This window comes from Anomaloglossus baeobatrachus, unplaced genomic scaffold (genome assembly GCF_048569485.1).
Source record: "Anomaloglossus baeobatrachus isolate aAnoBae1 unplaced genomic scaffold, aAnoBae1.hap1 Scaffold_3320, whole genome shotgun sequence".
In the NCBI taxonomy this organism is placed as follows: Eukaryota; Metazoa; Chordata; class Amphibia; order Anura; family Aromobatidae; genus Anomaloglossus; species Anomaloglossus baeobatrachus.
In genome coordinates, this window is record NW_027442701.1 from 11,154 (window position 1) to 32,521 (window position 21,368).

At 46.4% G+C, this 21,368-nt stretch overlaps 13 non-coding genes across 13 annotated transcripts; all 13 read left to right on the forward strand.

The window, feature by feature from the left end:
- Positions 1–1,058: 1,058 nt before the first annotated feature.
- LOC142270790 (U2 spliceosomal RNA) lies at positions 1,059–1,249 on the forward strand. Its single transcript, XR_012736012.1, has one exon. It is a non-coding gene; the product is annotated as a U2 spliceosomal RNA (small nuclear RNA).
- Positions 1,250–2,636: 1,387 nt separating this feature from the next.
- LOC142270742 (U2 spliceosomal RNA) lies at positions 2,637–2,827 on the forward strand. The gene has a single exon (XR_012735969.1). It is a non-coding gene; the product is annotated as a U2 spliceosomal RNA (small nuclear RNA).
- A 1,387-nt stretch (positions 2,828–4,214) lies between these two features.
- On the forward strand, positions 4,215–4,405 carry LOC142270744 (U2 spliceosomal RNA). The gene has a single exon (XR_012735970.1). It is a non-coding gene; the product is annotated as a U2 spliceosomal RNA (small nuclear RNA).
- Positions 4,406–5,792: 1,387 nt separating this feature from the next.
- Positions 5,793–5,983, forward strand: LOC142270745 (U2 spliceosomal RNA). The gene has a single exon (XR_012735971.1). It is a non-coding gene; the product is annotated as a U2 spliceosomal RNA (small nuclear RNA).
- Positions 5,984–7,370: 1,387 nt separating this feature from the next.
- LOC142270746 (U2 spliceosomal RNA) lies at positions 7,371–7,561 on the forward strand. Its single transcript, XR_012735972.1, has one exon. It is a non-coding gene; the product is annotated as a U2 spliceosomal RNA (small nuclear RNA).
- A 1,387-nt stretch (positions 7,562–8,948) lies between these two features.
- Positions 8,949–9,139, forward strand: LOC142270747 (U2 spliceosomal RNA). The gene has a single exon (XR_012735973.1). It is a non-coding gene; the product is annotated as a U2 spliceosomal RNA (small nuclear RNA).
- A 1,387-nt stretch (positions 9,140–10,526) lies between these two features.
- LOC142270748 (U2 spliceosomal RNA) lies at positions 10,527–10,717 on the forward strand. Its single transcript, XR_012735974.1, has one exon. It is a non-coding gene; the product is annotated as a U2 spliceosomal RNA (small nuclear RNA).
- Positions 10,718–12,104: 1,387 nt separating this feature from the next.
- Positions 12,105–12,295, forward strand: LOC142270749 (U2 spliceosomal RNA). Its single transcript, XR_012735975.1, has one exon. It is a non-coding gene; the product is annotated as a U2 spliceosomal RNA (small nuclear RNA).
- Positions 12,296–13,682: 1,387 nt separating this feature from the next.
- LOC142270750 (U2 spliceosomal RNA) lies at positions 13,683–13,873 on the forward strand. The gene has a single exon (XR_012735976.1). It is a non-coding gene; the product is annotated as a U2 spliceosomal RNA (small nuclear RNA).
- Positions 13,874–15,260: 1,387 nt separating this feature from the next.
- LOC142270751 (U2 spliceosomal RNA) lies at positions 15,261–15,451 on the forward strand. The gene has a single exon (XR_012735977.1). It is a non-coding gene; the product is annotated as a U2 spliceosomal RNA (small nuclear RNA).
- A 1,387-nt stretch (positions 15,452–16,838) lies between these two features.
- Positions 16,839–17,029, forward strand: LOC142270752 (U2 spliceosomal RNA). Its single transcript, XR_012735978.1, has one exon. It is a non-coding gene; the product is annotated as a U2 spliceosomal RNA (small nuclear RNA).
- A 1,387-nt stretch (positions 17,030–18,416) lies between these two features.
- LOC142270755 (U2 spliceosomal RNA) lies at positions 18,417–18,607 on the forward strand. The gene has a single exon (XR_012735980.1). It is a non-coding gene; the product is annotated as a U2 spliceosomal RNA (small nuclear RNA).
- Positions 18,608–19,994: 1,387 nt separating this feature from the next.
- On the forward strand, positions 19,995–20,185 carry LOC142270756 (U2 spliceosomal RNA). Its single transcript, XR_012735981.1, has one exon. It is a non-coding gene; the product is annotated as a U2 spliceosomal RNA (small nuclear RNA).
- The last annotated feature ends 1,183 nt before the right edge of the window (positions 20,186–21,368 follow it).

Consider the following 21,368-nt stretch of genomic DNA (forward strand, 5'->3'; position numbering starts at 1 on the left):
TCTAGAATTGGCATCTGGTGCGATCTCTCCGCTTCCACTCCAAAGAAAGTTACCTGTTTATTCCTATCATGCATTGGTTTTTGGGGTTTTCTTTGAGTAATGATGATCTCTTTAGTAGTCTGTTGGCGCCCTCTCCTGGAGGAATAGTTTGCTTGCTCTTGGACATTCTAAAAGAGAGGTCATGATAGACATTGAGCTTCTGAGCTCAATTGGGGACAGTCATGGGTGATGAATGTTTGCAACCTACTGCGAAGCCTCATACCGCAATATAAGGAACGTCAAATACTAAGAAAGGGCGGCCTATGAAAGAATTACTACTTTCAATAAGTACACTTAAACGGCTAATTGGGAATAGAAAAACTGTAAAAAGCCCTCTGAGAAAGCCCCCCTCTAACCTTTGATAGTAAGCTTTTCTGTAGTCTGCCTGTTGATGTATTTTCCGTTTGAACTGTGCACAACATGAAGAGACGGAACACTGGCGGCTTGTCACAATGCCCCCCGATGACATCACAATAGCGCTGCTGCCTAGAAAACAAGCTGCGCAGAAGAAGTTGTTCTTTGGGTGGGAGGGTGGGCTAGTGGAAGGAGGGGGCAATCTCTTTTTTTCCCGGGTGGTAGGGGGATGACAGGAGAAGGGAAGCGGGTGGTGAGAAAGGTACAGAGGGCAGGGTTTGGGGGCTGGGAAGGAAAGGGAAAAGATTAGGGTTTGGGGATGATGAAAGGGCTTTCTACGGGTAAGGATGGCAAAGGGTGGCAGTGACGGAAAGTCAGGCAACCTGTCCTGTCCGTCTTTTTGTATCGTGAATTGGAAAGACTGCAAGGGGGAGGGGAGTTGCTTGCGCCCTAAAGGAGGAGTTATTCAGATTCATTGCAGTGGGCGGCGGCTGCAAAACGCACCATTCTTCTTGTTTTGGCTCTGCAAAGCAGCCTTTTCAAGGGTTGGCTTGGGTGACAAAATGTCTTGTGTAGGCGTGGGTTTGTCTCCCTCTCGCTCTCTCTCCCTAAGATGTGTCCGGCATAGGCCAGGGTGCCACTCGAGGCCCAAACCAATTCTGGTTATCGCTTCTCGGCCTTTTGGCTAAGATCAAGTGTAGTATCTGTTCTTATCAGTTTAATATCTGATACGTCCCCTATCTGGGGACCATATATTAAATGGATTTTTAGAACAGGGAGATGGAAAAAGAGCTTGCTCTGTCCACTCCACGCATTGACCTGGTATTGCAGTACCTCCAGGAACGGTGCACCCCTTCTTAACCCAGTTTCCAAAAGCAGAACTCAATTCACCTGATTCATATTAGCCCGATTTAATGAATTGGAAGAAAGCATACGTCTTCATATGCACCTCAATTTGGCCCATTCACTTTTCACACTTCCTCCTTTTGTTTTTTATCTTTCACACTTTTGACTTTCTTTATTCATCCAAATAGCAAACTCATCACCACTCAACCTGACCAACTCGGCTATGTCCCCGTGCTGCAGTTCTCTGTCTTATCTAGATCATTTGCAATTGAATGGAATAGATCCCTTTTGGACAAAGTGGATTCACCTGCTGCTGCAGTGACCACAGGTGTGATAACATCTAGAATTGGCATCTGGTGCGATCTCTCCGCTTCCACTCCAAAGAAAGTTACCTGTTTATTCCTATCATGCATTGGTTTTTGGGGTTTTCTTTGAGTAATGATGATCTCTTTAGTAGTCTGTTGGCGCCCTCTCCTGGAGGAATAGTTTGCTTGCTCTTGGACATTCTAAAAGAGAGGTCATGATAGACATTGAGCTTCTGAGCTCAATTGGGGACAGTCATGGGTGATGAATGTTTGCAACCTACTGCGAAGCCTCATACCGCAATATAAGGAACGTCAAATACTAAGAAAGGGCGGCCTATGAAAGAATTACTACTTTCAATAAGTACACTTAAACGGCTAATTGGGAATAGAAAAACTGTAAAAAGCCCTCTGAGAAAGCCCCCCTCTAACCTTTGATAGTAAGCTTTTCTGTAGTCTGCCTGTTGATGTATTTTCCGTTTGAACTGTGCACAACATGAAGAGACGGAACACTGGCGGCTTGTCACAATGCCCCCCGATGACATCACAATAGCGCTGCTGCCTAGAAAACAAGCTGCGCAGAAGAAGTTGTTCTTTGGGTGGGAGGGTGGGCTAGTGGAAGGAGGGGGCAATCTCTTTTTTTCCCGGGTGGTAGGGGGATGACAGGAGAAGGGAAGCGGGTGGTGAGAAAGGTACAGAGGGCAGGGTTTGGGGGCTGGGAAGGAAAGGGAAAAGATTAGGGTTTGGGGATGATGAAAGGGCTTTCTACGGGTAAGGATGGCAAAGGGTGGCAGTGACGGAAAGTCAGGCAACCTGTCCTGTCCGTCTTTTTGTATCGTGAATTGGAAAGACTGCAAGGGGGAGGGGAGTTGCTTGCGCCCTAAAGGAGGAGTTATTCAGATTCATTGCAGTGGGCGGCGGCTGCAAAACGCACCATTCTTCTTGTTTTGGCTCTGCAAAGCAGCCTTTTCAAGGGTTGGCTTGGGTGACAAAATGTCTTGTGTAGGCGTGGGTTTGTCTCCCTCTCGCTCTCTCTCCCTAAGATGTGTCCGGCATAGGCCAGGGTGCCACTCGAGGCCCAAACCAATTCTGGTTATCGCTTCTCGGCCTTTTGGCTAAGATCAAGTGTAGTATCTGTTCTTATCAGTTTAATATCTGATACGTCCCCTATCTGGGGACCATATATTAAATGGATTTTTAGAACAGGGAGATGGAAAAAGAGCTTGCTCTGTCCACTCCACGCATTGACCTGGTATTGCAGTACCTCCAGGAACGGTGCACCCCTTCTTAACCCAGTTTCCAAAAGCAGAACTCAATTCACCTGATTCATATTAGCCCGATTTAATGAATTGGAAGAAAGCATACGTCTTCATATGCACCTCAATTTGGCCCATTCACTTTTCACACTTCCTCCTTTTGTTTTTTATCTTTCACACTTTTGACTTTCTTTATTCATCCAAATAGCAAACTCATCACCACTCAACCTGACCAACTCGGCTATGTCCCCGTGCTGCAGTTCTCTGTCTTATCTAGATCATTTGCAATTGAATGGAATAGATCCCTTTTGGACAAAGTGGATTCACCTGCTGCTGCAGTGACCACAGGTGTGATAACATCTAGAATTGGCATCTGGTGCGATCTCTCCGCTTCCACTCCAAAGAAAGTTACCTGTTTATTCCTATCATGCATTGGTTTTTGGGGTTTTCTTTGAGTAATGATGATCTCTTTAGTAGTCTGTTGGCGCCCTCTCCTGGAGGAATAGTTTGCTTGCTCTTGGACATTCTAAAAGAGAGGTCATGATAGACATTGAGCTTCTGAGCTCAATTGGGGACAGTCATGGGTGATGAATGTTTGCAACCTACTGCGAAGCCTCATACCGCAATATAAGGAACGTCAAATACTAAGAAAGGGCGGCCTATGAAAGAATTACTACTTTCAATAAGTACACTTAAACGGCTAATTGGGAATAGAAAAACTGTAAAAAGCCCTCTGAGAAAGCCCCCCTCTAACCTTTGATAGTAAGCTTTTCTGTAGTCTGCCTGTTGATGTATTTTCCGTTTGAACTGTGCACAACATGAAGAGACGGAACACTGGCGGCTTGTCACAATGCCCCCCGATGACATCACAATAGCGCTGCTGCCTAGAAAACAAGCTGCGCAGAAGAAGTTGTTCTTTGGGTGGGAGGGTGGGCTAGTGGAAGGAGGGGGCAATCTCTTTTTTTCCCGGGTGGTAGGGGGATGACAGGAGAAGGGAAGCGGGTGGTGAGAAAGGTACAGAGGGCAGGGTTTGGGGGCTGGGAAGGAAAGGGAAAAGATTAGGGTTTGGGGATGATGAAAGGGCTTTCTACGGGTAAGGATGGCAAAGGGTGGCAGTGACGGAAAGTCAGGCAACCTGTCCTGTCCGTCTTTTTGTATCGTGAATTGGAAAGACTGCAAGGGGGAGGGGAGTTGCTTGCGCCCTAAAGGAGGAGTTATTCAGATTCATTGCAGTGGGCGGCGGCTGCAAAACGCACCATTCTTCTTGTTTTGGCTCTGCAAAGCAGCCTTTTCAAGGGTTGGCTTGGGTGACAAAATGTCTTGTGTAGGCGTGGGTTTGTCTCCCTCTCGCTCTCTCTCCCTAAGATGTGTCCGGCATAGGCCAGGGTGCCACTCGAGGCCCAAACCAATTCTGGTTATCGCTTCTCGGCCTTTTGGCTAAGATCAAGTGTAGTATCTGTTCTTATCAGTTTAATATCTGATACGTCCCCTATCTGGGGACCATATATTAAATGGATTTTTAGAACAGGGAGATGGAAAAAGAGCTTGCTCTGTCCACTCCACGCATTGACCTGGTATTGCAGTACCTCCAGGAACGGTGCACCCCTTCTTAACCCAGTTTCCAAAAGCAGAACTCAATTCACCTGATTCATATTAGCCCGATTTAATGAATTGGAAGAAAGCATACGTCTTCATATGCACCTCAATTTGGCCCATTCACTTTTCACACTTCCTCCTTTTGTTTTTTATCTTTCACACTTTTGACTTTCTTTATTCATCCAAATAGCAAACTCATCACCACTCAACCTGACCAACTCGGCTATGTCCCCGTGCTGCAGTTCTCTGTCTTATCTAGATCATTTGCAATTGAATGGAATAGATCCCTTTTGGACAAAGTGGATTCACCTGCTGCTGCAGTGACCACAGGTGTGATAACATCTAGAATTGGCATCTGGTGCGATCTCTCCGCTTCCACTCCAAAGAAAGTTACCTGTTTATTCCTATCATGCATTGGTTTTTGGGGTTTTCTTTGAGTAATGATGATCTCTTTAGTAGTCTGTTGGCGCCCTCTCCTGGAGGAATAGTTTGCTTGCTCTTGGACATTCTAAAAGAGAGGTCATGATAGACATTGAGCTTCTGAGCTCAATTGGGGACAGTCATGGGTGATGAATGTTTGCAACCTACTGCGAAGCCTCATACCGCAATATAAGGAACGTCAAATACTAAGAAAGGGCGGCCTATGAAAGAATTACTACTTTCAATAAGTACACTTAAACGGCTAATTGGGAATAGAAAAACTGTAAAAAGCCCTCTGAGAAAGCCCCCCTCTAACCTTTGATAGTAAGCTTTTCTGTAGTCTGCCTGTTGATGTATTTTCCGTTTGAACTGTGCACAACATGAAGAGACGGAACACTGGCGGCTTGTCACAATGCCCCCCGATGACATCACAATAGCGCTGCTGCCTAGAAAACAAGCTGCGCAGAAGAAGTTGTTCTTTGGGTGGGAGGGTGGGCTAGTGGAAGGAGGGGGCAATCTCTTTTTTTCCCGGGTGGTAGGGGGATGACAGGAGAAGGGAAGCGGGTGGTGAGAAAGGTACAGAGGGCAGGGTTTGGGGGCTGGGAAGGAAAGGGAAAAGATTAGGGTTTGGGGATGATGAAAGGGCTTTCTACGGGTAAGGATGGCAAAGGGTGGCAGTGACGGAAAGTCAGGCAACCTGTCCTGTCCGTCTTTTTGTATCGTGAATTGGAAAGACTGCAAGGGGGAGGGGAGTTGCTTGCGCCCTAAAGGAGGAGTTATTCAGATTCATTGCAGTGGGCGGCGGCTGCAAAACGCACCATTCTTCTTGTTTTGGCTCTGCAAAGCAGCCTTTTCAAGGGTTGGCTTGGGTGACAAAATGTCTTGTGTAGGCGTGGGTTTGTCTCCCTCTCGCTCTCTCTCCCTAAGATGTGTCCGGCATAGGCCAGGGTGCCACTCGAGGCCCAAACCAATTCTGGTTATCGCTTCTCGGCCTTTTGGCTAAGATCAAGTGTAGTATCTGTTCTTATCAGTTTAATATCTGATACGTCCCCTATCTGGGGACCATATATTAAATGGATTTTTAGAACAGGGAGATGGAAAAAGAGCTTGCTCTGTCCACTCCACGCATTGACCTGGTATTGCAGTACCTCCAGGAACGGTGCACCCCTTCTTAACCCAGTTTCCAAAAGCAGAACTCAATTCACCTGATTCATATTAGCCCGATTTAATGAATTGGAAGAAAGCATACGTCTTCATATGCACCTCAATTTGGCCCATTCACTTTTCACACTTCCTCCTTTTGTTTTTTATCTTTCACACTTTTGACTTTCTTTATTCATCCAAATAGCAAACTCATCACCACTCAACCTGACCAACTCGGCTATGTCCCCGTGCTGCAGTTCTCTGTCTTATCTAGATCATTTGCAATTGAATGGAATAGATCCCTTTTGGACAAAGTGGATTCACCTGCTGCTGCAGTGACCACAGGTGTGATAACATCTAGAATTGGCATCTGGTGCGATCTCTCCGCTTCCACTCCAAAGAAAGTTACCTGTTTATTCCTATCATGCATTGGTTTTTGGGGTTTTCTTTGAGTAATGATGATCTCTTTAGTAGTCTGTTGGCGCCCTCTCCTGGAGGAATAGTTTGCTTGCTCTTGGACATTCTAAAAGAGAGGTCATGATAGACATTGAGCTTCTGAGCTCAATTGGGGACAGTCATGGGTGATGAATGTTTGCAACCTACTGCGAAGCCTCATACCGCAATATAAGGAACGTCAAATACTAAGAAAGGGCGGCCTATGAAAGAATTACTACTTTCAATAAGTACACTTAAACGGCTAATTGGGAATAGAAAAACTGTAAAAAGCCCTCTGAGAAAGCCCCCCTCTAACCTTTGATAGTAAGCTTTTCTGTAGTCTGCCTGTTGATGTATTTTCCGTTTGAACTGTGCACAACATGAAGAGACGGAACACTGGCGGCTTGTCACAATGCCCCCCGATGACATCACAATAGCGCTGCTGCCTAGAAAACAAGCTGCGCAGAAGAAGTTGTTCTTTGGGTGGGAGGGTGGGCTAGTGGAAGGAGGGGGCAATCTCTTTTTTTCCCGGGTGGTAGGGGGATGACAGGAGAAGGGAAGCGGGTGGTGAGAAAGGTACAGAGGGCAGGGTTTGGGGGCTGGGAAGGAAAGGGAAAAGATTAGGGTTTGGGGATGATGAAAGGGCTTTCTACGGGTAAGGATGGCAAAGGGTGGCAGTGACGGAAAGTCAGGCAACCTGTCCTGTCCGTCTTTTTGTATCGTGAATTGGAAAGACTGCAAGGGGGAGGGGAGTTGCTTGCGCCCTAAAGGAGGAGTTATTCAGATTCATTGCAGTGGGCGGCGGCTGCAAAACGCACCATTCTTCTTGTTTTGGCTCTGCAAAGCAGCCTTTTCAAGGGTTGGCTTGGGTGACAAAATGTCTTGTGTAGGCGTGGGTTTGTCTCCCTCTCGCTCTCTCTCCCTAAGATGTGTCCGGCATAGGCCAGGGTGCCACTCGAGGCCCAAACCAATTCTGGTTATCGCTTCTCGGCCTTTTGGCTAAGATCAAGTGTAGTATCTGTTCTTATCAGTTTAATATCTGATACGTCCCCTATCTGGGGACCATATATTAAATGGATTTTTAGAACAGGGAGATGGAAAAAGAGCTTGCTCTGTCCACTCCACGCATTGACCTGGTATTGCAGTACCTCCAGGAACGGTGCACCCCTTCTTAACCCAGTTTCCAAAAGCAGAACTCAATTCACCTGATTCATATTAGCCCGATTTAATGAATTGGAAGAAAGCATACGTCTTCATATGCACCTCAATTTGGCCCATTCACTTTTCACACTTCCTCCTTTTGTTTTTTATCTTTCACACTTTTGACTTTCTTTATTCATCCAAATAGCAAACTCATCACCACTCAACCTGACCAACTCGGCTATGTCCCCGTGCTGCAGTTCTCTGTCTTATCTAGATCATTTGCAATTGAATGGAATAGATCCCTTTTGGACAAAGTGGATTCACCTGCTGCTGCAGTGACCACAGGTGTGATAACATCTAGAATTGGCATCTGGTGCGATCTCTCCGCTTCCACTCCAAAGAAAGTTACCTGTTTATTCCTATCATGCATTGGTTTTTGGGGTTTTCTTTGAGTAATGATGATCTCTTTAGTAGTCTGTTGGCGCCCTCTCCTGGAGGAATAGTTTGCTTGCTCTTGGACATTCTAAAAGAGAGGTCATGATAGACATTGAGCTTCTGAGCTCAATTGGGGACAGTCATGGGTGATGAATGTTTGCAACCTACTGCGAAGCCTCATACCGCAATATAAGGAACGTCAAATACTAAGAAAGGGCGGCCTATGAAAGAATTACTACTTTCAATAAGTACACTTAAACGGCTAATTGGGAATAGAAAAACTGTAAAAAGCCCTCTGAGAAAGCCCCCCTCTAACCTTTGATAGTAAGCTTTTCTGTAGTCTGCCTGTTGATGTATTTTCCGTTTGAACTGTGCACAACATGAAGAGACGGAACACTGGCGGCTTGTCACAATGCCCCCCGATGACATCACAATAGCGCTGCTGCCTAGAAAACAAGCTGCGCAGAAGAAGTTGTTCTTTGGGTGGGAGGGTGGGCTAGTGGAAGGAGGGGGCAATCTCTTTTTTTCCCGGGTGGTAGGGGGATGACAGGAGAAGGGAAGCGGGTGGTGAGAAAGGTACAGAGGGCAGGGTTTGGGGGCTGGGAAGGAAAGGGAAAAGATTAGGGTTTGGGGATGATGAAAGGGCTTTCTACGGGTAAGGATGGCAAAGGGTGGCAGTGACGGAAAGTCAGGCAACCTGTCCTGTCCGTCTTTTTGTATCGTGAATTGGAAAGACTGCAAGGGGGAGGGGAGTTGCTTGCGCCCTAAAGGAGGAGTTATTCAGATTCATTGCAGTGGGCGGCGGCTGCAAAACGCACCATTCTTCTTGTTTTGGCTCTGCAAAGCAGCCTTTTCAAGGGTTGGCTTGGGTGACAAAATGTCTTGTGTAGGCGTGGGTTTGTCTCCCTCTCGCTCTCTCTCCCTAAGATGTGTCCGGCATAGGCCAGGGTGCCACTCGAGGCCCAAACCAATTCTGGTTATCGCTTCTCGGCCTTTTGGCTAAGATCAAGTGTAGTATCTGTTCTTATCAGTTTAATATCTGATACGTCCCCTATCTGGGGACCATATATTAAATGGATTTTTAGAACAGGGAGATGGAAAAAGAGCTTGCTCTGTCCACTCCACGCATTGACCTGGTATTGCAGTACCTCCAGGAACGGTGCACCCCTTCTTAACCCAGTTTCCAAAAGCAGAACTCAATTCACCTGATTCATATTAGCCCGATTTAATGAATTGGAAGAAAGCATACGTCTTCATATGCACCTCAATTTGGCCCATTCACTTTTCACACTTCCTCCTTTTGTTTTTTATCTTTCACACTTTTGACTTTCTTTATTCATCCAAATAGCAAACTCATCACCACTCAACCTGACCAACTCGGCTATGTCCCCGTGCTGCAGTTCTCTGTCTTATCTAGATCATTTGCAATTGAATGGAATAGATCCCTTTTGGACAAAGTGGATTCACCTGCTGCTGCAGTGACCACAGGTGTGATAACATCTAGAATTGGCATCTGGTGCGATCTCTCCGCTTCCACTCCAAAGAAAGTTACCTGTTTATTCCTATCATGCATTGGTTTTTGGGGTTTTCTTTGAGTAATGATGATCTCTTTAGTAGTCTGTTGGCGCCCTCTCCTGGAGGAATAGTTTGCTTGCTCTTGGACATTCTAAAAGAGAGGTCATGATAGACATTGAGCTTCTGAGCTCAATTGGGGACAGTCATGGGTGATGAATGTTTGCAACCTACTGCGAAGCCTCATACCGCAATATAAGGAACGTCAAATACTAAGAAAGGGCGGCCTATGAAAGAATTACTACTTTCAATAAGTACACTTAAACGGCTAATTGGGAATAGAAAAACTGTAAAAAGCCCTCTGAGAAAGCCCCCCTCTAACCTTTGATAGTAAGCTTTTCTGTAGTCTGCCTGTTGATGTATTTTCCGTTTGAACTGTGCACAACATGAAGAGACGGAACACTGGCGGCTTGTCACAATGCCCCCCGATGACATCACAATAGCGCTGCTGCCTAGAAAACAAGCTGCGCAGAAGAAGTTGTTCTTTGGGTGGGAGGGTGGGCTAGTGGAAGGAGGGGGCAATCTCTTTTTTTCCCGGGTGGTAGGGGGATGACAGGAGAAGGGAAGCGGGTGGTGAGAAAGGTACAGAGGGCAGGGTTTGGGGGCTGGGAAGGAAAGGGAAAAGATTAGGGTTTGGGGATGATGAAAGGGCTTTCTACGGGTAAGGATGGCAAAGGGTGGCAGTGACGGAAAGTCAGGCAACCTGTCCTGTCCGTCTTTTTGTATCGTGAATTGGAAAGACTGCAAGGGGGAGGGGAGTTGCTTGCGCCCTAAAGGAGGAGTTATTCAGATTCATTGCAGTGGGCGGCGGCTGCAAAACGCACCATTCTTCTTGTTTTGGCTCTGCAAAGCAGCCTTTTCAAGGGTTGGCTTGGGTGACAAAATGTCTTGTGTAGGCGTGGGTTTGTCTCCCTCTCGCTCTCTCTCCCTAAGATGTGTCCGGCATAGGCCAGGGTGCCACTCGAGGCCCAAACCAATTCTGGTTATCGCTTCTCGGCCTTTTGGCTAAGATCAAGTGTAGTATCTGTTCTTATCAGTTTAATATCTGATACGTCCCCTATCTGGGGACCATATATTAAATGGATTTTTAGAACAGGGAGATGGAAAAAGAGCTTGCTCTGTCCACTCCACGCATTGACCTGGTATTGCAGTACCTCCAGGAACGGTGCACCCCTTCTTAACCCAGTTTCCAAAAGCAGAACTCAATTCACCTGATTCATATTAGCCCGATTTAATGAATTGGAAGAAAGCATACGTCTTCATATGCACCTCAATTTGGCCCATTCACTTTTCACACTTCCTCCTTTTGTTTTTTATCTTTCACACTTTTGACTTTCTTTATTCATCCAAATAGCAAACTCATCACCACTCAACCTGACCAACTCGGCTATGTCCCCGTGCTGCAGTTCTCTGTCTTATCTAGATCATTTGCAATTGAATGGAATAGATCCCTTTTGGACAAAGTGGATTCACCTGCTGCTGCAGTGACCACAGGTGTGATAACATCTAGAATTGGCATCTGGTGCGATCTCTCCGCTTCCACTCCAAAGAAAGTTACCTGTTTATTCCTATCATGCATTGGTTTTTGGGGTTTTCTTTGAGTAATGATGATCTCTTTAGTAGTCTGTTGGCGCCCTCTCCTGGAGGAATAGTTTGCTTGCTCTTGGACATTCTAAAAGAGAGGTCATGATAGACATTGAGCTTCTGAGCTCAATTGGGGACAGTCATGGGTGATGAATGTTTGCAACCTACTGCGAAGCCTCATACCGCAATATAAGGAACGTCAAATACTAAGAAAGGGCGGCCTATGAAAGAATTACTACTTTCAATAAGTACACTTAAACGGCTAATTGGGAATAGAAAAACTGTAAAAAGCCCTCTGAGAAAGCCCCCCTCTAACCTTTGATAGTAAGCTTTTCTGTAGTCTGCCTGTTGATGTATTTTCCGTTTGAACTGTGCACAACATGAAGAGACGGAACACTGGCGGCTTGTCACAATGCCCCCCGATGACATCACAATAGCGCTGCTGCCTAGAAAACAAGCTGCGCAGAAGAAGTTGTTCTTTGGGTGGGAGGGTGGGCTAGTGGAAGGAGGGGGCAATCTCTTTTTTTCCCGGGTGGTAGGGGGATGACAGGAGAAGGGAAGCGGGTGGTGAGAAAGGTACAGAGGGCAGGGTTTGGGGGCTGGGAAGGAAAGGGAAAAGATTAGGGTTTGGGGATGATGAAAGGGCTTTCTACGGGTAAGGATGGCAAAGGGTGGCAGTGACGGAAAGTCAGGCAACCTGTCCTGTCCGTCTTTTTGTATCGTGAATTGGAAAGACTGCAAGGGGGAGGGGAGTTGCTTGCGCCCTAAAGGAGGAGTTATTCAGATTCATTGCAGTGGGCGGCGGCTGCAAAACGCACCATTCTTCTTGTTTTGGCTCTGCAAAGCAGCCTTTTCAAGGGTTGGCTTGGGTGACAAAATGTCTTGTGTAGGCGTGGGTTTGTCTCCCTCTCGCTCTCTCTCCCTAAGATGTGTCCGGCATAGGCCAGGGTGCCACTCGAGGCCCAAACCAATTCTGGTTATCGCTTCTCGGCCTTTTGGCTAAGATCAAGTGTAGTATCTGTTCTTATCAGTTTAATATCTGATACGTCCCCTATCTGGGGACCATATATTAAATGGATTTTTAGAACAGGGAGATGGAAAAAGAGCTTGCTCTGTCCACTCCACGCATTGACCTGGTATTGCAGTACCTCCAGGAACGGTGCACCCCTTCTTAACCCAGTTTCCAAAAGCAGAACTCAATTCACCTGATTCATATTAGCCCGATTTAATGAATTGGAAGAAAGCATACGTCTTCATATGCACCTCAATTTGGCCCATTCACTTTTCACACTTCCTCCTTTTGTTTTTTATCTTTCACACTTTTGACTTTCTTTATTCATCCAAATAGCAAACTCATCACCACTCAACCTGACCAACTCGGCTATGTCCCCGTGCTGCAGTTCTCTGTCTTATCTAGATCATTTGCAATTGAATGGAATAGATCCCTTTTGGACAAAGTGGATTCACCTGCTGCTGCAGTGACCACAGGTGTGATAACATCTAGAATTGGCATCTGGTGCGATCTCTCCGCTTCCACTCCAAAGAAAGTTACCTGTTTATTCCTATCATGCATTGGTTTTTGGGGTTTTCTTTGAGTAATGATGATCTCTTTAGTAGTCTGTTGGCGCCCTCTCCTGGAGGAATAGTTTGCTTGCTCTTGGACATTCTAAAAGAGAGGTCATGATAGACATTGAGCTTCTGAGCTCAATTGGGGACAGTCATGGGTGATGAATGTTTGCAACCTACTGCGAAGCCTCATACCGCAATATAAGGAACGTCAAATACTAAGAAAGGGCAGCCTATGAAAGAATTACTACTTTCAATAAGTACACTTAAACGGCTAATTGGGAATAGAAAAACTGTAAAAAGCCCTCTGAGAAAGCCCCCCTCTAACCTTTGATAGTAAGCTTTTCTGTAGTCTGCCTGTTGATGTATTTTCCGTTTGAACTGTGCACAACATGAAGAGACGGAACACTGGCGGCTTGTCACAATGCCCCCCGATGACATCACAATAGCGCTGCTGCCTAGAAAACAAGCTGCGCAGAAGAAGTTGTTCTTTGGGTGGGAGGGTGGGCTAGTGGAAGGAGGGGGCAATCTCTTTTTTTCCCGGGTGGTAGGGGGATGACAGGAGAAGGGAAGCGGGTGGTGAGAAAGGTACAGAGGGCAGGGTTTGGGGGCTGGGAAGGAAAGGGAAAAGATTAGGGTTTGGGGATGATGAAAGGGCTTTCTACGGGTAAGGATGGCAAAGGGTGGCAGTGACGGAAAGTCAGGCAACCTGTCCTGTCCGTCTTTTTGTATCGTGAATTGGAAAGACTGCAAGGGGGAGGGGAGTTGCTTGCGCCCTAAAGGAGGAGTTATTCAGATTCATTGCAGTGGGCGGCGGCTGCAAAACGCACCATTCTTCTTGTTTTGGCTCTGCAAAGCAGCCTTTTCAAGGGTTGGCTTGGGTGACAAAATGTCTTGTGTAGGCGTGGGTTTGTCTCCCTCTCGCTCTCTCTCCCTAAGATGTGTCCGGCATAGGCCAGGGTGCCACTCGAGGCCCAAACCAATTCTGGTTATCGCTTCTCGGCCTTTTGGCTAAGATCAAGTGTAGTATCTGTTCTTATCAGTTTAATATCTGATACGTCCCCTATCTGGGGACCATATATTAAATGGATTTTTAGAACAGGGAGATGGAAAAAGAGCTTGCTCTGTCCACTCCACGCATTGACCTGGTATTGCAGTACCTCCAGGAACGGTGCACCCCTTCTTAACCCAGTTTCCAAAAGCAGAACTCAATTCACCTGATTCATATTAGCCCGATTTAATGAATTGGAAGAAAGCATACGTCTTCATATGCACCTCAATTTGGCCCATTCACTTTTCACACTTCCTCCTTTTGTTTTTTATCTTTCACACTTTTGACTTTCTTTATTCATCCAAATAGCAAACTCATCACCACTCAACCTGACCAACTCGGCTATGTCCCCGTGCTGCAGTTCTCTGTCTTATCTAGATCATTTGCAATTGAATGGAATAGATCCCTTTTGGACAAAGTGGATTCACCTGCTGCTGCAGTGACCACAGGTGTGATAACATCTAGAATTGGCATCTGGTGCGATCTCTCCGCTTCCACTCCAAAGAAAGTTACCTGTTTATTCCTATCATGCATTGGTTTTTGGGGTTTTCTTTGAGTAATGATGATCTCTTTAGTAGTCTGTTGGCGCCCTCTCCTGGAGGAATAGTTTGCTTGCTCTTGGACATTCTAAAAGAGAGGTCATGATAGACATTGAGCTTCTGAGCTCAATTGGGGACAGTCATGGGTGATGAATGTTTGCAACCTACTGCGAAGCCTCATACCGCAATATAAGGAACGTCAAATACTAAGAAAGGGCGGCCTATGAAAGAATTACTACTTTCAATAAGTACACTTAAACGGCTAATTGGGAATAGAAAAACTGTAAAAAGCCCTCTGAGAAAGCCCCCCTCTAACCTTTGATAGTAAGCTTTTCTGTAGTCTGCCTGTTGATGTATTTTCCGTTTGAACTGTGCACAACATGAAGAGACGGAACACTGGCGGCTTGTCACAATGCCCCCCGATGACATCACAATAGCGCTGCTGCCTAGAAAACAAGCTGCGCAGAAGAAGTTGTTCTTTGGGTGGGAGGGTGGGCTAGTGGAAGGAGGGGGCAATCTCTTTTTTTCCCGGGTGGTAGGGGGATGACAGGAGAAGGGAAGCGGGTGGTGAGAAAGGTACAGAGGGCAGGGTTTGGGGGCTGGGAAGGAAAGGGAAAAGATTAGGGTTTGGGGATGATGAAAGGGCTTTCTACGGGTAAGGATGGCAAAGGGTGGCAGTGACGGAAAGTCAGGCAACCTGTCCTGTCCGTCTTTTTGTATCGTGAATTGGAAAGACTGCAAGGGGGAGGGGAGTTGCTTGCGCCCTAAAGGAGGAGTTATTCAGATTCATTGCAGTGGGCGGCGGCTGCAAAACGCACCATTCTTCTTGTTTTGGCTCTGCAAAGCAGCCTTTTCAAGGGTTGGCTTGGGTGACAAAATGTCTTGTGTAGGCGTGGGTTTGTCTCCCTCTCGCTCTCTCTCCCTAAGATGTGTCCGGCATAGGCCAGGGTGCCACTCGAGGCCCAAACCAATTCTGGTTATCGCTTCTCGGCCTTTTGGCTAAGATCAAGTGTAGTATCTGTTCTTATCAGTTTAATATCTGATACGTCCCCTATCTGGGGACCATATATTAAATGGATTTTTAGAACAGGGAGATGGAAAAAGAGCTTGCTCTGTCCACTCCACGCATTGACCTGGTATTGCAGTACCTCCAGGAACGGTGCACCCCTTCTTAACCCAGTTTCCAAAAGCAGAACTCAATTCACCTGATTCATATTAGCCCGATTTAATGAATTGGAAGAAAGCATACGTCTTCATATGCACCTCAATTTGGCCCATTCACTTTTCACACTTCCTCCTTTTGTTTTTTATCTTTCACACTTTTGACTTTCTTTATTCATCCAAATAGCAAACTCATCACCACTCAACCTGACCAACTCGGCTATGTCCCCGTGCTGCAGTTCTCTGTCTTATCTAGATCATTTGCAATTGAATGGAATAGATCCCTTTTGGACAAAGTGGATTCACCTGCTGCTGCAGTGACCACAGGTGTGATAACATCTAGAATTGGCATCTGGTGCGATCTCTCCGCTTCCACTCCAAAGAAAGTTACCTGTTTATTCCTATCATGCATTGGTTTTTGGGGTTTTCTTTGAGTAATGATGATCTCTTTAGTAGTCTGTTGGCGCCCTCTCCTGGAGGAATAGTTTGCTTGCTCTTGGACATTCTAAAAGAGAGGTCATGATAGACATTGAGCTTCTGAGCTCAATTGGGGACAGTCATGGGTGATGAATGTTTGCAACCTACTGCGAAGCCTCATACCGCAATATAAGGAACGTCAAATACTAAGAAAGGGCGGCCTATGAAAGAATTACTACTTTCAATAAGTACACTTAAACGGCTAATTGGGAATAGAAAAACTGTAAAAAGCCCTCTGAGAAAGCCCCCCTCTAACCTTTGATAGTAAGCTTTTCTGTAGTCTGCCTGTTGATGTATTTTCCGTTTGAACTGTGCACAACATGAAGAGACGGAACACTGGCGGCTTGTCACAATGCCCCCCGATGACATCACAATAGCGCTGCTGCCTAGAAAACAAGCTGCGCAGAAGAAGTTGTTCTTTGGGTGGGAGGGTGGGCTAGTGGAAGGAGGGGGCAATCTCTTTTTTTCCCGGGTGGTAGGGGGATGACAGGAGAAGGGAAGCGGGTGGTGAGAAAGGTACAGAGGGCAGGGTTTGGGGGCTGGGAAGGAAAGGGAAAAGATTAGGGTTTGGGGATGATGAAAGGGCTTTCTACGGGTAAGGATGGCAAAGGGTGGCAGTGACGGAAAGTCAGGCAACCTGTCCTGTCCGTCTTTTTGTATCGTGAATTGGAAAGACTGCAAGGGGGAGGGGAGTTGCTTGCGCCCTAAAGGAGGAGTTATTCAGATTCATTGCAGTGGGCGGCGGCTGCAAAACGCACCATTCTTCTTGTTTTGGCTCTGCAAAGCAGCCTTTTCAAGGGTTGGCTTGGGTGACAAAATGTCTTGTGTAGGCGTGGGTTTGTCTCCCTCTCGCTCTCTCTCCCTAAGATGTGTCCGGCATAGGCCAGGGTGCCACTCGAGGCCCAAACCAATTCTGGTTATCGCTTCTCGGCCTTTTGGCTAAGATCAAGTGTAGTATCTGTTCTTATCAGTTTAATATCTGATACGTCCCCTATCTGGGGACCATATATTAAATGGATTTTTAGAACAGGGAGATGGAAAAAGAGCTTGCTCTGTCCACTCCACGCATTGACCTGGTATTGCAGTACCTCCAGGAACGGTGCACCCCTTCTTAACCCAGTTTCCAAAAGCAGAACTCAATTCACCTGATTCATATTAGCCCGATTTAATGAATTGGAAGAAAGCATACGTCTTCATATGCACCTCAATTTGGCCCATTCACTTTTCACACTTCCTCCTTTTGTTTTTTATCTTTCACACTTTTGACTTTCTTTATTCATCCAAATAGCAAACTCATCACCACTCAACCTGACCAACTCGGCTATGTCCCCGTGCTGCAGTTCTCTGTCTTATCTAGATCATTTGCAATTGAATGGAATAGATCCCTTTTGGACAAAGTGGATTCACCTGCTGCTGCAGTGACCACAGGTGTGATAACATCTAGAATTGGCATCTGGTGCGATCTCTCCGCTTCCACTCCAAAGAAAGTTACCTGTTTATTCCTATCATGCATTGGTTTTTGGGGTTTTCTTTGAGTAATGATGATCTCTTTAGTAGTCTGTTGGCGCCCTCTCCTGGAGGAATAGTTTGCTTGCTCTTGGACATTCTAAAAGAGAGGTCATGATAGACATTGAGCTTCTGAGCTCAATTGGGGACAGTCATGGGTGATGAATGTTTGCAACCTACTGCGAAGCCTCATACCGCAATATAAGGAACGTCAAATACTAAGAAAGGGCGGCCTATGAAAGAATTACTACTTTCAATAAGTACACTTAAACGGCTAATTGGGAATAGAAAAACTGTAAAAAGCCCTCTGAGAAAGCCCCCCTCTAACCTTTGATAGTAAGCTTTTCTGTAGTCTGCCTGTTGATGTATTTTCCGTTTGAACTGTGCACAACATGAAGAGACGGAACACTGGCGGCTTGTCACAATGCCCCCCGATGACATCACAATAGCGCTGCTGCCTAGAAAACAAGCTGCGCAGAAGAAGTTGTTCTTTGGGTGGGAGGGTGGGCTAGTGGAAGGAGGGGGCAATCTCTTTTTTTCCCGGGTGGTAGGGGGATGACAGGAGAAGGGAAGCGGGTGGTGAGAAAGGTACAGAGGGCAGGGTTTGGGGGCTGGGAAGGAAAGGGAAAAGATTAGGGTTTGGGGATGATGAAAGGGCTTTCTACGGGTAAGGATGGCAAAGGGTGGCAGTGACGGAAAGTCAGGCAACCTGTCCTGTCCGTCTTTTTGTATCGTGAATTGGAAAGACTGCAAGGGGGAGGGGAGTTGCTTGCGCCCTAAAGGAGGAGTTATTCAGATTCATTGCAGTGGGCGGCGGCTGCAAAACGCACCATTCTTCTTGTTTTGGCTCTGCAAAGCAGCCTTTTCAAGGGTTGGCTTGGGTGACAAAATGTCTTGTGTAGGCGTGGGTTTGTCTCCCTCTCGCTCTCTCTCCCTAAGATGTGTCCGGCATAGGCCAGGGTGCCACTCGAGGCCCAAACCAATTCTGGTTATCGCTTCTCGGCCTTTTGGCTAAGATCAAGTGTAGTATCTGTTCTTATCAGTTTAATATCTGATACGTCCCCTATCTGGGGACCATATATTAAATGGATTTTTAGAACAGGGAGATGGAAAAAGAGCTTGCTCTGTCCACTCCACGCATTGACCTGGTATTGCAGTACCTCCAGGAACGGTGCACCCCTTCTTAACCCAGTTTCCAAAAGCAGAACTCAATTCACCTGATTCATATTAGCCCGATTTAATGAATTGGAAGAAAGCATACGTCTTCATATGCACCTCAATTTGGCCCATTCACTTTTCACACTTCCTCCTTTTGTTTTTTATCTTTCACACTTTTGACTTTCTTTATTCATCCAAATAGCAAACTCATCACCACTCAACCTGACCAACTCGGCTATGTCCCCGTGCTGCAGTTCTCTGTCTTATCTAGATCATTTGCAATTGAATGGAATAGATCCCTTTTGGACAAAGTGGATTCACCTGCTGCTGCAGTGACCACAGGTGTGATAACATCTAGAATTGGCATCTGGTGCGATCTCTCCGCTTCCACTCCAAAGAAAGTTACCTGTTTATTCCTATCATGCATTGGTTTTTGGGGTTTTCTTTGAGTAATGATGATCTCTTTAGTAGTCTGTTGGCGCCCTCTCCTGGAGGAATAGTTTGCTTGCTCTTGGACATTCTAAAAGAGAGGTCATGATAGACATTGAGCTTCTGAGCTCAATTGGGGACAGTCATGGGTGATGAATGTTTGCAACCTACTGCGAAGCCTCATACCGCAATATAAGGAACGTCAAATACTAAGAAAGGGCGGCCTATGAAAGAATTACTACTTTCAATAAGTACACTTAAACGGCTAATTGGGAATAGAAAAACTGTAAAAAGCCCTCTGAGAAAGCCCCCCTCTAACCTTTGATAGTAAGCTTTTCTGTAGTCTGCCTGTTGATGTATTTTCCGTTTGAACTGTGCACAACATGAAGAGACGGAACACTGGCGGCTTGTCACAATGCCCCCCGATGACATCACAATAGCGCTGCTGCCTAGAAAACAAGCTGCGCAGAAGAAGTTGTTCTTTGGGTGGGAGGGTGGGCTAGTGGAAGGAGGGGGCAATCTCTTTTTTTCCCGGGTGGTAGGGGGATGACAGGAGAAGGGAAGCGGGTGGTGAGAAAGGTACAGAGGGCAGGGTTTGGGGGCTGGGAAGGAAAGGGAAAAGATTAGGGTTTGGGGATGATGAAAGGGCTTTCTACGGGTAAGGATGGCAAAGGGTGGCAGTGACGGAAAGTCAGGCAACCTGTCCTGTCCGTCTTTTTGTATCGTGAATTGGAAAGACTGCAAGGGGGAGGGGAGTTGCTTGCGCCCTAAAGGAGGAGTTATTCAGATTCATTGCAGTGGGCGGCGGCTGCAAAACGCACCATTCTTCTTGTTTTGGCTCTGCAAAGCAGCCTTTTCAAGGGTTGGCTTGGGTGACAAAATGTCTTGTGTAGGCGTGGGTTTGTCTCCCTCTCGCTCTCTCTCCCTAAGATGTGTCCGGCATAGGCCAGGGTGCCACTCGAGGCCCAAACCAATTCTGGTTATCGCTTCTCGGCCTTTTGGCTAAGATCAAGTGTAGTATCTGTTCTTATCAGTTTAATATCTGATACGTCCCCTATCTGGGGACCATATATTAAATGGATTTTTAGAACAGGGAGATGGAAAAAGAGCTTGCTCTGTCCACTCCACGCATTGACCTGGTATTGCAGTACCTCCAGGAACGGTGCACCCCTTCTTAACCCAGTTTCCAAAAGCAGAACTCAATTCACCTGATTCATATTAGCCCGATTTAATGAATTGGAAGAAAGCATACGTCTTCATATGCACCTCAATTTGGCCCATTCACTTTTCACACTTCCTCCTTTTGTTTTTTATCTTTCACACTTTTGACTTTCTTTATTCATCCAAATAGCAAACTCATCACCACTCAACCTGACCAACTCGGCTATGTCCCCGTGCTGCAGTTCTCTGTCTTATCTAGATCATTTGCAATTGAATGGAATAGATCCCTTTTGGACAAAGTGGATTCACCTGCTGCTGCAGTGACCACAGGTGTGATAACATCTAGAATTGGCATCTGGTGCGATCTCTCCGCTTCCACTCCAAAGAAAGTTACCTGTTTATTCCTATCATGCATTGGTTTTTGGGGTTTTCTTTGAGTAATGATGATCTCTTTAGTAGTCTGTTGGCGCCCTCTCCTGGAGGAATAGTTTGCTTGCTCTTGGACATTCTAAAAGAGAGGTCATGATAGACATTGAGCTTCTGAGCTCAATTGGGGACAGTCATGGGTGATGAATGTTTGCAACCTACTGCGAAGCCTCATACCGCAATATAAGGAACGTCAAATACTAAGAAAGGGCGGCCTATGAAAGAATTACTACTTTCAATAAGTACACTTAAACGGCTAATTGGGAATAGAAAAACTGTAAAAAGCCCTCTGAGAAAGCCCCCCTCTAACCTTTGATAGTAAGCTTTTCTGTAGTCTGCCTGTTGATGTATTTTCCGTTTGAACTGTGCACAACATGAAGAGACGGAACACTGGCGGCTTGTCACAATGCCCCCCGATGACATCACAATAGCGCTGCTGCCTAGAAAACAAGCTGCGCAGAAGAAGTTGTTCTTTGGGTGGGAGGGTGGGCTAGTGGAAGGAGGGGGCAATCTCTTTTTTTCCCGGGTGGTAGGGGGATGACAGGAGAAGGGAAGCGGGTGGTGAGAAAGGTACAGAGGGCAGGGTTTGGGGGCTGGGAAGGAAAGGGAAAAGATTAGGGTTTGGGGATGATGAAAGGGCTTTCTACGGGTAAGGATGGCAAAGGGTGGCAGTGACGGAAAGTCAGGCAACCTGTCCTGTCCGTCTTTTTGTATCGTGAATTGGAAAGACTGCAAGGGGGAGGGGAGTTGCTTGCGCCCTAAAGGAGGA